Consider the following 15306-nt stretch of genomic DNA (forward strand, 5'->3'; position numbering starts at 1 on the left):
TCATCTCAGTGTTGATGCCTCTTAACCGTCCTTCCTCATTCTAGTTGAGATTTTTGTGGTGTGTGGTATGATACATTTTGAGAACTGATTTTGTATTGTCCCTGAATATTTTGGATATCATGTTATGAGAATTTAGATGTTATTTATATATTCTATTGTAGCTTGATTCTGTTGACATCAAAGAAAGAGGAAAATGGAGGGCATCCCCTTGTTATTGCTATGTGGGGATAGAAAACAAGGTTCCCTACTCATCCCTTGTTGGCACTCAGGAAGTAGAGAGGTTGTGGTCGGGAGTCCTACAACACCAGTCTACTGCGAGAAAGAGGAGTGTCTCATTACAGCTCCGTATGTGGTATGCACGGACATCAAGGTGAGGATGCAACAGTGTTCATAGTTACCCAGTAGGGATAAAAGCACTGCCTTCTATTCAGCTTTCTATGATATCACTTCATCAAGAGTGTTGGAGTGCCTTGGTATAGTCAGGCAAGGGTAAAAGTCTGGACTGTTTATTTATGGTTTAAAGGTTTTCTGTTTCTAGGCAGCGCCTTTTCTAGTCCCTTTGTTAGGAAGAGTTATGGTTTTAGGATCCTTGTGTGTGTGTGTGTGTGTGTGTGTGTGTGTGTGTGCCTTTTCCTTTTGTTTGTGGCCAGGTTGTCATATTCCTCTCAAGCCCATTCTGGAATATAGGAAGAAAAAAGAAAATCCAGGGAATCCACCTTCACTTTACCCTCATTCAGCTAAGTAATGGAAAAGAAGATAGAATATGATGTATGAGTGAAACTGTTTTTGTAAAGTCAAGGAAAATTTGCACATCCTTGACTTACAACTGTCATCTAGATTCTAGTCACCTGGGTACACCTATCTGAAAGGGAGACTGGGGATTGTAGTCCAGCTGTGTGACCAGGAAGAAAAAATTACTTTGTTGAATATCCAGAGTATCTCTTTCACACTCTGGTATGGCAATTTCACCAAAACTTTCATATCTACACTTCTTTCTTTTCTTCAATACCCAAATTGAGTCTTTAACCATGGATTTGCAAAGCCATTCTTTTTATTTTCTTCTATGACTGGGTTTCTGATATTGCTAGAAAGATCATATATTTGGGTAAACTGGTCTTCTAAAATCTTCTGGTTTCCAATCTCAGCTATTCAATGGAGTCACTTTACTCATGTGAAGTTCAAAATTTGTGTTTTTTATTAAAGTGCATCGGCGGGTGGAGGGGGATACATCCAGGGAATAGTAGTGTTAATAAAGCAGATAAACAGGTTTTTTGAGAAAATGAATGTACGAAAACCTGGAGGGTTTTTTTGTTGTGGTGGTGGTTTTGTTTTTGTTTTTTTGTGTGTGTTTTGTTTGTTTGTTTTTTATTTTATCAGAATGGTATCTACATGACTTTATAATACTTTGTGCAAGCATACAGGCCAAGCCATTAAAAAAAAAGAGAGAGAAGTGAATGAGATTAAATGAATTAAATGAAATGAATGAAAGCCAATTCTAATGGCTAAAAGGATAAAAAGGCATATCACATTTATGCAACTAAGTATACATTGCTAAATATTTCTGAAAGACTCAAGAAAGAAAATATCTCTCAAAACATTTCAAAAAAGGGTAGCTGTTAACTGAAGAGGAAAATAATAACCAGACATAAAAAACCTGAGCTATAATTAACATTTCTCCCACAGAGTTGTTCTTTGGACCAAAAACAGAGGCCAACTTTAATTGGAAATATAGCAGTTCCTCCCTTAACTGCAGTTTTGCTTTCCATGGTTTGTTATCTACAGTCAGCTGCAGTTTGGAAGCAGTCTGACATATCCTCAGAAGGTGAGTAGTAGTCTAATGTTATATCCCATGCTTACATCATTCACCTTATGTCATCTTATTTTGTAGACATTTTATCAACTAAAGTCATTATAAAAAAAAGAGGGATGAGTACAACACAAGATATTTGGAGAGAGAGAAACCACATTCATGTAATTTTTATTGCAATGTATTGTTATAACAGTTCTACTTTCTTACTAGTTACTATTATTAATCTCTCATTGTACTTAATTTATAAATTAACGTTTTTGGTTAAAAAAATCCAGTATTTATAGGGTTTGGTACCATCTGTGGTTTTAGGCATCCACTGGCAATCTTGGAACATATTCCCCAAAGAATAAAGAAGGGACTACTATAATAATTTATATAAAATATGAAAATTTATATAAAAATGACTTACATAAAAAGATAGAGTTAGTGAGGTCATCGTGGTTTTAAACATTTGTTACTAAGTCTCTGCAGAAGTCAATTCTGAAAAGTAAGGGCTTAAAGTAAATGTATCCAGTTACTTAAAAATGAAAACACCATAGTTCTAAACTCTATGAATAAGTGTGTTTCTTTTCTTTTCCAAAGATTTTAGTTAATAACTATATTAATGATTTAATTTTGATTTCCTTTCCCAATGCTTGAAAGTTTTGGGTTTTTATTTATAACTCATATTTTATCCTAAAAAAAAAATGAGTAGGGGTGCCTGGGTGTTTTAGTCATTAAGTGTCTGCTTTTGGCTCAGGTCATGATCCCAGGATTCTAGGATCAAGTCCTGCATCAGACTCCTTGCTTAGCAGGAAACCTGCTTCTCCCTCTTTCACTCTCCCTGCTTGTGTTCTCTCTCTTGCTGTCTCTGTGTCAAATAAATAAATAAAATATTAAAAAAAATGATTAAGAAAAAATTCATGAGTTCACGTGAGCTTCCCAAACAGTCTATGAAATATGACAACTATATTTGGTTGTCAAAAATGATTAGCTTTAATTATTCAAAATGCCTTACAATTTCTTATGGCTCAAGCACAGTTCCATTATCACCTCTAAATTATATAAAACAACCAGTAACTTACTACTTTCCAAATACCACCTTTGAAAGATATCCTACAATTAAATGCAAAATGCAAAAGTTATTTATTTTACACAAATAAATAAAATATTCCTTATTAATAGAATAAAGAGATAGAAACATATAATCAGATAGACATAGAAACTTCATTTGACTATGTTTGATACCTTTTTAATAATAAAAAATCAACACATTGGCAATTAAGGCTATATTCAATAAAAGTCATATATGTTAAATACATAGCTAACATCACAATTAATAATGAAAGAAATAATGTTTTCTCCCTAATGTCAGGAACAAGATAAGGGTGTCTACTCTCATCACTTCTGTTCAGTAATGTAATAGAGGTTTAAGCCACAGCAATTGGCAAGAATTAAGTAAAAATTTCTCCAGATTTGAAAGAAAGAAGAACAAGTATCTCTATTTGCAGATAACATCACATGGGACACTAAGAAACACACACTCACACACACACACACACACACACACACACACACACACATTATTAGAACTAATGGATGAGTTTGATAAGGCAGCCAAATAAAAGCTCAATATACAAAAATGAATTGTATTTCCATAGGCTAACAATGGATTACCTAAAAATAAATTTAAGGAAACCCTTCCATTTACAATAACATCAAACTGAATAAAATGCTTAAGAAAAATGTAACAAGAGGAGAATAAGAGTTTTATACTGAAAACTACAAAAAGTTACTTAAGTATGTTGAAGAAGATTTAAATAAGTGAAAAGACATTTCATGTTTATAAATTGGGAAAGTTAGTGTTAAGATGACCTTTTCAAACTGCTCTAGAGTTTTAATACAATCACTACCAAAATTCCAGCTAATTTTTTGTTTTTGTTTTTGTTGTTTTGTTTTGCTTTGTTCTAGAAACGGATAAGCTAATCCATTTGTATCCATCCATTTGGAAATGCAAAGAACCCAGAGCAAAAAAGTCAATCTTGAAAAATAAGTATAAAGTTTGAGAACTCTTGTTTCCCAATTTCATTTTTTTAATTATGTTACTCAACATACAGTACATGACTAGTTTTTGATATAGTGTTCCATGACTCATCATTTTCATACAACACCCTGGGCTCTATGCAATCTGTGCCCTCCTTAATATCCATCACCAGGTTCACCCATTCTCCCACCCTCCCTCCATTCTAAAACCCTCAGTTTATTTCCTTGAGTCTTTCATGGTTCATCTCCCATTTTGATTCCCCCCTCTTCATTTTTCCCTTGCTTCTTCTAACGTACTCCATGCTATTCCATATGTTCCACAAATAAATGAAACTGTGATAATCGATTTTCTCTGCTTGCCTTATTTTATTTAGCATAGTCTCCTCTAGTCCCATCCATATTGACCCAACAGTTAGGTATTCATCCATTCTGATGGGTGAGTAATATTCTGTTGTGTATATGGACCACATCTTCTTTATCCATTCATCTATTGAAGGACAACCCAGCTCTTTCCACAGTTTGACTATTGTGGACATTGCTGCTATGAACATCGGGGTTCATATGGGTATCTTTGGGGTAAATACTCAATTGTGCAATTTTTGGGTCATAGGTTACCTCTATTTTCAATTTTTTGAGGACTCTACACACAGTTTTCCAAAGTGGCTGTACCATCTTGCATTCCTATCAACAGTGTGAGAGGGTTCCCTTATCTCCACAACTTCTCCAACATTTGTTGTTTCTTGCCTTGTCGGTTTTTAAAAAATTTTATTTATTTGACACACACAGAGAGACAGAGTGAGAGAGAATGCACAAGCAGAGGCAGCCATAGTCAGAGGGCGTGGGTGAAGAAGGCTTTCCACTGAGCAGGGAGCCAGATGCAGGACTTAATCCCAGGACCTTGGGATCATGACCTGAGCCAAAGGCAGCTGCTTAACTGACTGACCTATTAGGGTGTTCCTGCCTTGTCAATTTTTGCCATTCTAACTGATGTAAGGTCGTATCTCAATGTGGTTTTGACCTAATTTCCCTGATGGCTAGTGATGATGAACACTTCTTCATGTGTCTATTAACCATTGAGATGTCTTCTTTGGAGAAGTATCTGTTCATGTCTTCTGCCCATTTTTAAGATTGTTTATTTGTTTTTTGGGGTGTTGAGCTGGAGAAGTTCTTTATAAATCTTGGAATACAGTTCCCTTATCCTCTCCATCTCCCCATGTCCTCCATGTTATTTGTTGTGCTCCACAAATAAGTGAAACCATATGAGACTTGACTCTCTCTGCTTGGACGTATTTCACTCAGAATAATCTCTTCAGTCCCACCCATGTTGCTACAAAAGTTGGATATTCATTTTTTCTGATGGAGGCATAATACTCCATAGTGTATATGGACCACATCTTCCTTATCCATTCATCCGTTGAAGGGCATCTTGGTTCTTTCCACAGTTTGGCAACCGTGGCCATTGCTGCCATAAACATTGGGGTATAGAGGGCCCTTCTTTTCACTACATCTGTATCTTTGGGGTAAATATGCAGTAGTGCAATGGCAGGGTCATAGGGAAGCTTTATTTTTAATTTCTTGAGGAATCTCCACACTGTTCTCCAAAGTGGCTGCACCAACTTGCATTCCCACCAACAGTGGAAGAGGGTTCCCCTTTCTCCACATCTTCTCCAACACATGATGTTTCCTGTCTTGCTAAATTTGGCCATTCTAATTGGTGTAAGGTGGTAACTCCATGTGGTTTTGATTTGAATCTCCCTGATGGCTAGTGATGATGAACATTTTTTCATGTGTCTGATAGTCATTTGTATGTCTTCACTGGAGAAGTGTCTGTTCATATCTTCTGCCCATTTTTTAATATGATTATCTGCTTTGTGTGTGTTGCGTTTGAGGAGTTCTTTATAGATCCTGTATATCAGCCTTTTGTCTGTACAGTCATTTTCAAATATCTTATCCCATTCCATGTGTTGCATCTTTGTTTTCTTGACTGTTTCTTTTGCTGTGCAGAAGCCTTTGATCTTGGTGAAGTCCCAAAAGTTCATCTTTGCTCTTGTTACCTTTGTCTTTGGAGAAATATCTTGAAAGAAGTTGCTGTGGCTGATATCGAAGAGGTTACTGTCTATGTTCTCCTCTAGGATTCTGATGGATTCCTATCTCACGTTGAGGTCTTTTATCCATTTTGAGTTTATCTTTGTGTACGGTGTAAGAGAATGGTCGAGTTTCATTCTTCTACATATAGCTGTCCAGTTTTCCCAGTACCATTTACTGAAGAGACTGTCTTTTCTCCACTGTATATTTTTTTCCTGTTTTGTTGAAGATTATTAGACCATAGAGTTCAGGGTCCATATCTGGGGTCTCTACTCCATTCCACTGGTCTATGTGTCTGTTTTTATGACATAACCATGCTGTCTTGGTGATCACAGCTTTGTAGTAAAGCTTGAAATCAGGTAACGTGATGCCACCAGTTTTATTTTTGTTTTTCAATATTTCCTTAGCAATTGGGGGTCTCTTCTGATTCCATACAATTTTAGGATTATTTGCTCCAGCTCTTTGGAAAATATCACTGGAATTTTGATCAGAATGGCATTAAAAGTATAGATTGCTCTAGACAGAATAGACATTTTAACAGTGTTTATTCTTCCGATCCAAGAGCATGGAATGGTCTTCCATCATTTTGTGTCTTCTTCAATTTCTTTCATGAGTGTCCTGTAGTTCCTCGAGTATGGACCCTTTACCTCTTTGGTTACATTTATTCCCAAGTGTCTTATGGTTCTTGGTGCTATAGTAAATGGAATTGATTCTCTAATTTCCCTTTCTGTATTTTCATTGTTAGTGTATAGAAAGCCACTGATTTCTTTACATTGACTTTGTATCCTGCCACATTGCAGAATTGTTGTATGAGTTCTAGTAGTTTGGAGTGGAGTCTTTTGGGTTTTCCATATAAAGCATCATGTCATCTGCGACGAGAGAGAGCTTGACTTCTTCTTTGTCAATTTGGATACCTTTTATTTCTCTTTGTTGTCTGATTGCTGTTGCTAGGACTTCTAATACTATGTTGAACAAGAGTGGTGAGAGTGGGCATCCTTGTTGTGTTCCTGATCTCAACGGGAAGGCTGCAAGCTTTTTCCCATTGAGGATGATATTTGCTGTGGGTCTTTTATAGATAGATTTGATGAGGTTCAGAAATGTTCCCTCTATCCCTATACTTTGAAGCGTTTTAATCAGGAATGGATGCTGGATTTTGTGAAATGCTTTTTCTGCATCAATTGAGAGGACCATGTGGTTCTTCTCTCTTCTCATATTAATTTGTTCTATCACATTGATTGATTTGCAAATGTTGAACCATCCTTGTAGCTCAGGGATGAATCCCACTTGGTCATGGTGGATAATCCTTTTTTTTTTTTAATTTTTTCAATTTATTTATTTTCAGAACAACAGTATTCATTATTTTTTCACCACACCCAGTGCTCCATGCAATCCGTGCCCTCTATAATACCCACCACCTGGTACCCCAATCTCCCACCCCCCCCACCACTTCAAACCCCTCAGATTATTTTTCAGAGTCCATAGTCTCTCGTGATTCACCTCCCCTTCCAATTTACCCCAACTCCCTTCTCCTCTCTAACACCCCTTGTCCTCCATGATATTTGTTTTGCTCCATAAATAGGTGGATAATCTTTTTAATGTGCTTTTGGATCCTGTTTGCTAGGATCTTGTTGAGAATCTTAACATCCATATTCATTAGTGATATTGGTCTGAAATTCTCCTTTTTGGTAGGATCTTTGCCTGTTTTGGGGATCAGGGTAATGCTGGCTTCATAAAAAGAGTATGGAATTTTTCCTTCTGCTTCAATTTTTTGAAACAGCTTTAGGAGAATAGGTGTTATTTCTTCTTTGAAAGTTTGGTAGAATTCCCCAGGGAATCCATCAGGTTTGGGATCTTGTTTTTGGGAGGTTTTTGATCACTGCTTCAATCTCATTACTAGATATTGGTCTATTTATGTTGTTAATTTCTTCCTGGTTCAATTTTGGGAGTTTGTAGTTTTCCAGGAATGCATTCATTTCATCTAGGTTGCTTAGCTTATTGGCATATAACTGTTGATAATAACTTCTGATGATTATTTCTACTTCCTTGGTGTTAGTTGTGATCACTCCCTTCTCATTCATAATTTTATTAATTTGGGCTTTCTCTATTTTCTTTTAAATTAGTGTGGCCAATGGTTTATCGATCTTATTGATTGTTTCAAAAAAAAACCAGCTTCTATGATAGTTGTCTTTCTCTGCTTGACTTATTTCGCTAAGCATGATATGCACTAGTTCCATCCATGTTGTCGCAAATGGCAAGATTTCATTTCTTTTGATGGCTGCATAGTATTCCATTGTGTATATATACCACCTCTTCTTGATCCATTCATCTGTTGATGGACATCTAGGTTCTTTCCATAGTTTGGCTATTGTGGACATTGCTGCTATAAACATTCGGGTGCACGTGCCCCTTTGGATCACTACATTTGTATCTTTAGGGTAAATACCCAATAGTGCAATTGCTGGGTCATAGGGCAGTTCTATTTTCAACATTTTGAGGAACCTCCATGCTGTTTTCCAGAGTGGCTGCACCCAACAAACCATAAGTGACTCTTAATCTCACAAAACAAACTGAGGGTTGCTGGGGGGAGGGGGTTTGGGAGAAGGGGGTGGGATTATGGACATTTGGGGAGGGTATGTGCTTTGGTGAGTGCTGTGAAGTGTGTAAACCTGGTGATTCACAGACCTGTACCCCTGGGGATAAAATATATGTTTATAAAAAATAAAAAATTAAAAAAAAATAATAAAATAAAAATAAATAAATAAATAAATTCCAAAATTAAAAAAAAAAAAAAAACAGCTTCTAATTTCATTGATACGTTCCACTGTATCTCTGGTTTCTACCTTATTGATCTCTGTTCTAATCTCGATTATTTCCCTTATTATGTGTGGACTTGGTTTGATTTGCTATTGATTCTCCAGTTCTTTAAGGCTTAGAGACAGCTGGTTTATTCTGGATTTTTCAGCTTTTTTGAGGGAGACTTGGATGGCTATGTATTTCCCCCTTAGGACCGCCTTTGCTGTATCCCATAGGTTTTGGACTGAAGTGTTTTCTTCCATGAATTGTTTCACTTTTTCTTTGATATCCTGGTTGATCCAAGCATTCTTAAGCAAGGTGGTCTTTAGCTTCCAGGTGTTTGAGTTCCTTCTGATGTTTTCCTTGCTATTGAGCTCCAGTTTCAAAGCATTGTGATCTGACAATATACGGGGAAGAATCTCAGTCTTTTGGTATCAGTTGAGTACTGATTTGTGACCCAGTGGTGTGGTCTATTCTGGAGAAGGTTCCATGCGCACTTGAGAAGATTGAGTATTCTGTTATTTTAGGGTGGAATGTTTTGTTATATATCTATAAGGTCCATTGGGTCCAATGTGTCATTCAATGCTCTTGTTTCTTTTTTTTTTTTTTTTTTTTAATTTATTTCCAGCATAACAGTATTCATTATTTTTGCACCACACCCCGTGCTCCATGCAATCCGTGCCCTCTATAATACCCACCACCTGGTACCCCAACCTCCCACCCCCCGTCCCTTCAAAACCCTCAGATTGTTTTTCAGAGTCCATAGTCTCTCATGGTTCACCTCCCCTTCCAATTTCCCCCAACTCCCTTCTCCACTCTAAGTCCCCATGTCCTCCATGCTATTTGTTATGCTCCACAAATAAGTGAAACCATATGATTTCTTTATTGATTTTCTGCTTCGATTATCTTATTACTTAGTGTTAAGAACTCCTACCATTAATGTATTCATGTCAATATGAATCTTTATCTCAATTAACAGTTTTGTTATGTAATTGCCTACTCCCATATTGGGGGCATAGATATTTACAACTGTTAGATCATCTTGGTGGATAGTCCCTTTAAGAATGATGTAGTGTCCTTCTGTATCTCTGACTACAGTCTTTAGTTTAAAATCTAATTTATCTGATATGAGAATAGCTAACTCAGCCTTCTTTTGAGACCCATTGGCATGAAAGATGCTTCGCCATCCCTTTACTTTCAGTCTTGGTGTATCTTTAGGTTCAAAATGGGTCTCTTGTAGACAACATATGGATGGTCTTGTCGTTTTCTCCAATCTGCAACACTGTGTCATTTTTTTTTTTCTGGGTAAATAGAATGTAATAGTAATGAGCCATTTTTTCTTACATGTCTATTTTTTTTAAGATTTATTTATTTGATACAGAGAGAGAGATTACAAGTACGTAGAGAGGCTGGCAGAGAGAGAGGGGGAAGCAGGCTCCCTGCTGAGCAGAGAACCCAATGCGGGGCCCAATCCCAGGACCACGAGATCATGACACATAAGCAGCGCCTGGGTGGCTCAGTGGGTTGGGCCTCTGCCTTCAGCTCAGGACACTGTGTCATTTTATGGGTGCATTTAGGCCATTCACACTGAGAGTGATTATTGATAGATACCTTTTTATTGACATCGTGTTATCTTTGAAGTCTTTCTTTCTGTAGATTGTCTCTATATTTCTGTTCAATGATATTTTTAGGATGTTTTCTCTTTTATAGAACCCTCTCCCCTTAATATTTCCTGCAATGTCAGCTTGTGGTTGCATAGTCTTTTAAGCCTTGCCGGTCTTGGAAACTCTTTATCTCTCCGTTTATTTTGAATGTCAGTTTTGCTGGATAAAGTATTCTTGGCTGTATGTTCTTCTCATTTAGTGCCCTGAATGTATCTTTCCAGCCCTTTTTTGGCTTTCCAGGTCTCTGTGGACAGGTCTGACTTTATTCTGATGGGCTTTCCTCTGTACATAAGGAGCTTTTTTGTCCTAGCTGATTTCAAGAGGGTCTGCCTACAATTATAATTCTTCATTCTTACTATTAGGTGTCTCGAGGACTTTCGAGAATCTATAATCTTGGGGGAAACCTTTCTGCCACCAGTACATGACGCTGGTTCCATTCGTGAGACTGGGAAAATTTTCATGGACTTCTTGTTCCATTATATCTTCTAGACTTCTTTCTTTCTCCTCCCCTTCAGGGATTTCAATAATTCTGGTGTTAGAACGTTTCATGGCATCATTTATTTCCCTGATTCTGTTTTCGTGGCTTCTAAGCTGTTTGTTCCAGCCTTCCTCCTGATCCTTTCTCTCTATCTGTTTGTCCTCCAAATCACTAATTCAACCTTCTGTCTCAGTTACCCTAGCTTTTAGAGAATTTAGATTAGATTAGAACTCATTAAGAGCATTTTGAACATCATCCCTGGTGGCTTTCAGTTCTGTCCTAATCAATTCCGTTTGGTTATCCATGGCTTTCTCCAACCTAGCTATTGCCTGGATAATTATTAGCCTGAATTCCCTTTACAACATATTGTCTATATCAATAGCCATTACTTCTGTTGTAGAAGGCCCATCCTCTGTATTTTTTTTTTCCTGTTGGGCATTTCTCCTCCTAGTCATTTTGGTGAGAGATGACTGATTGGATGTAGCTGGATGTATCGACTGTGGTGCTGTCAAGGTGCACCCTGGAATGCTTCTGAGTAATTAGAATTCCCCCCCCAAATGAGATAAAAAAGAAAAGAAAAAGAAGAAAGAGAGAGAGAGAGGAAAAAAAAAGGAAGATAAAAGAGAAGGCTCAGCCCAAATGGGCTGCAAGGTAAGATTTGTGAAGTATACAAATAAAAACAAACAAACAAAAAGACTGATAAAAGTATATGACAAGAGAAATATATATATATATATATATATATATATATATATATATATGCAAAAAAAGGAAGAACTTCGTCAAAAAGAACCCCAAGTGTAAGATTTATATGCTATCAGGACAAACACGAATACACAGAAACACTGTGGGAGAGAAAAAGATGGGAGAGTGGTTAAAATTCTCAGTGTGGGCAAGGAAGGTTATTTTGATTCTTCCTGGATTTATCTTGATATCTTTGTTAAAGGACTCAACTTTCCTAAGATAAAGGGGGATTAAAAACTGGCTTACCTATAGGGGTAGCATTGATTGGAGAAAGGGGATTGCCTTGAAGTTTAAGTCTATATGAATATTAAAAAATAAAAAAGAAAAAAGAATAAACTAGACTAAACTAAACTCAAATTTTTAAAAAAAATAGAAAAGCAAAAGAAAAACACAGGTGTATGAATCAAAAAATTCAGGTTAGAAGGTTATTATGGAATTTGATGTACTGGACATCTCACTGTGATGGTAAATAGGTTAAAAAAATTATCTATTAAAAAAATGAACCAGAATAGTAGGAACAAGTTAAAAATGAAAGCTGTATCTATGAAGTAGTGGTGGTTGTTCTCTTGTAGTTTTGGTTTTTTTTTTTTTTTTCCTTTCCTGGTTGGTTTTTTGGGGGAGGGTCCTGCCATGTGGGTTTTCAGTCAATGATGTTCCCTGAGTTAAGACCTCCCACCCCCCTCAAAGGGGTGGGCTCTGAGGAAACTGGTTTTTCAGGCTTTTGTTCTCTGGAGGTTTTTTTGTTTGTTCATTTGTTCTCTCACCTTAATTGCTTTTTGATCCTTTTTGGAGGTTTAGAGGAAAGCAAACTGCACCCCTACCTCCCTCTCAGAGAGAAGCCTCAGTCTGTTCCCCTCTGGGTCCTCAGAGCACATTAAGTTTCCCCTCAGCTGCTGCCAGAGCAGGTTCTGAGTGGCAGTCCCTGGAGACACAGGATCCTGCTTGTACCCAAAACCACGGCAGCGGTGGCTGTCTGGGCAGCTCCAGGCCACCATAGAGGTTCCAAGCAGCAATCGCACACTGAGATTTTCCTGCTTGCCTGGGCTGGGATTGCCTGGTCTTTCCAGGTCTGAGAGCGCAGGGCTTGCATGCACCTCTCTCAGGAGAGGGTGTGCGGTGCAGGCATCTCAGGCTCTGATAGCAAGGCATGGGTCCAAGAGCGCCATGCTAGTGGCTGTGTGCACCTCTCTCAGGGGAGAGTGTGGGGCACAAACGTCTCAGGCACTGATAGCATAGCACAGCGTTCTGCCATCTGGCAAGGCTCCCAGACCCTCACAGGAGCTGGACCCCATACGTTCTTGGGTGCCCTGTTGGCTCAGGGACCAAGACCTGGTTTCTCTGCCACACTCTCTGGCTCAGTGCCAGGGGAGGCTGTCCTGGGTCCGGGGACTTAAGCCCCTGTCCCTAACCGCCCTGATTCCCACAATTTCCCCCCATGATCCTTTGCTCTTTTTGAGTGCTTTCTGAAAGGGTCCATAGACAAAAAGACGAGGCTGATACAAAGCGAAAGTTAAGCAGGGCTTTATTTCGTACCGAGCATAGAGAATCAAACTGACCAGCCAGGGCCATCTCTTGCAAAGAGGCGACCCCTCCCAGCCTCACAGACCAACTTTTATAGGATAAAGGCCATGTGGTTGAGCCTGGCCACAGCAGGTGGCCAGTTGAATTACATTCTACCCCATGATAGTTACCTAATTCAGCCTATGACCTTGGCTAGAATTGGCGCCTTTGCCTGGTGCCCAAAAGGCAGGGGCTCACACTCCCTGGAGGGTAATACGTGCGCTTTTACTTGATTGGACATCTCCACCTGGCCGAACACGTCCTTGGCGGGTAGGGAGGTAATACGTGTGCTTTCACTGATTGGATGTTTCCACCTGGCAGGACATGTCCTTGTATCTGGGCTCCGTTATTTTTGCCCAGCCTGACATGTCCTGGTATCTGTATGTACTCCATTATTGGAGCTATTTGGCTGTATTTCACCAGTTCTGTTTCTAAGCACTTTCCTCTTGGGGGGAAAGGGCTGGTTCAATCTAAGTTTACTGCATAAACAACAAAATGGCTTGCTCTGGGTAAGTAGGCCCTTACACTTTCAACCAGACTCCAAGTTAATGCTGGTCCCCAGACACAGTGGACTCTTGTATTGGGGTATTACTTTCCAATCGGTCACCTCTGGTGGCTCCCTTCCCCTTTTGTTTATCTTCCGATATCAGTCCAACGTTCCCACTCCACTTTACCTGCCCACTGGCATCTTCTGCCCCTGTAGAGATCTAGATATGTACAATTCTGATCTCAGGCTGATTTCATGGGTGATTGGAGTTCTTTGGTAGCTAATCAGCTCACTTTAGGGTACAGGTTGAAACAGTGCTTCCTCCTACTTCCCCACCATCTTGTCACCCCTGAGAGAAAAATTATTTAAATTAAGAGTGCAGAGATAACTGGATACCTGCATGTAATAGAATGAAGTTGGATCTCTACCTCACATTGTATACAAAAAATAACTTCATAGTAAGATCATAAACCTAAGTGTAAGAGCTATAAAACTCTGAGAATAAAACATAAGGATAAATCAATAAGACCATTGATTAATTAGTAACTTCTTAGTTTTGACACCCAAAACAGTAGCGAATAAGAAAAGCCACATGAATTTTATTACATCAAAATTTATGTCATACTAAGCATGACCATCAAGAAAGTGAAAACATACCTCACAGAATGGGAGAAATGTTTTAAAGTTATGTATAGGATAAAGATAAGAAATACAGAATATATAAAGAACTCTTACAACTTAAAAATTTTAGAAAGGTAATAATCTAACTTAAAAATGCACAGTGGGGGGTCACATGGGTGCCACTGCCTTTGGCTCAAGTCATGATCCCAGGGTCCTAGGATCGAGCCCCACATCAGGTTCTCTGCTCATCGAGGAGCCTGCTTCTCCCTCTCTCTGCCTGCCTCTCTGCCTACTTGTGATCTCTGTCTGTCAAATAAATAAACAAAACCTTAAAAAAATGGACAGTGGATTTGAATAATATTTACTTATATAACCTAAATGTACAATAAGCAATTAAAAGATGTTCAATATCAATAACCATTAAAGAAATGTAAATTAAAACTACAGAGAAACCAGAAAAAACAACATAATGTTGAAAGGAAAGAACAAAGAACAAAGCTGACACTAAGCAACGTGAAGACTTACAGTGAGCAAGACAGCATGACATTTGTAAAAGAATAGATAAATAGATCAATGCAATAGAATAGAGTACCCAAAAACATACCCACATAAATGTAGCCAACTGACCTGCAACAAAGAAGCAATGAAGCAGGAAAAAAAAAAAAAAAACAAAAAAAAAAAAACAAAAAAAAACTCGACACAGAAATCATCTCTTCACAAAATGTAATTCAATATGGGTCACAATCTAAATGTAAAACTACAAAATTTCTAGAATACAACATAGTAGAAAACCTAGATTGCCATAAGTATACTAATGACTTTTCAGATACAAACTGAAGTAAGATGAACTTCATTAAAATTAAAAGTTTCTGACTTGTAAAGAACACTGCCAAGAGAATGAAAATGCAAGCCACAGACAGGTATAAAATATTTGCAAAGACTTATCTGATAAAGAGTGTTACTAAATTATGCAAAGAACTCTTAAGTCCCAATAGTCAGAAAACAAATAACCCAATTAAAGGTTGGTCTTTAACAGGCATCT

This window comes from Mustela erminea, chromosome 16, assembly GCF_009829155.1.
Source record: "Mustela erminea isolate mMusErm1 chromosome 16, mMusErm1.Pri, whole genome shotgun sequence".
Taxonomy (NCBI): Eukaryota; Metazoa; Chordata; class Mammalia; order Carnivora; family Mustelidae; genus Mustela; species Mustela erminea.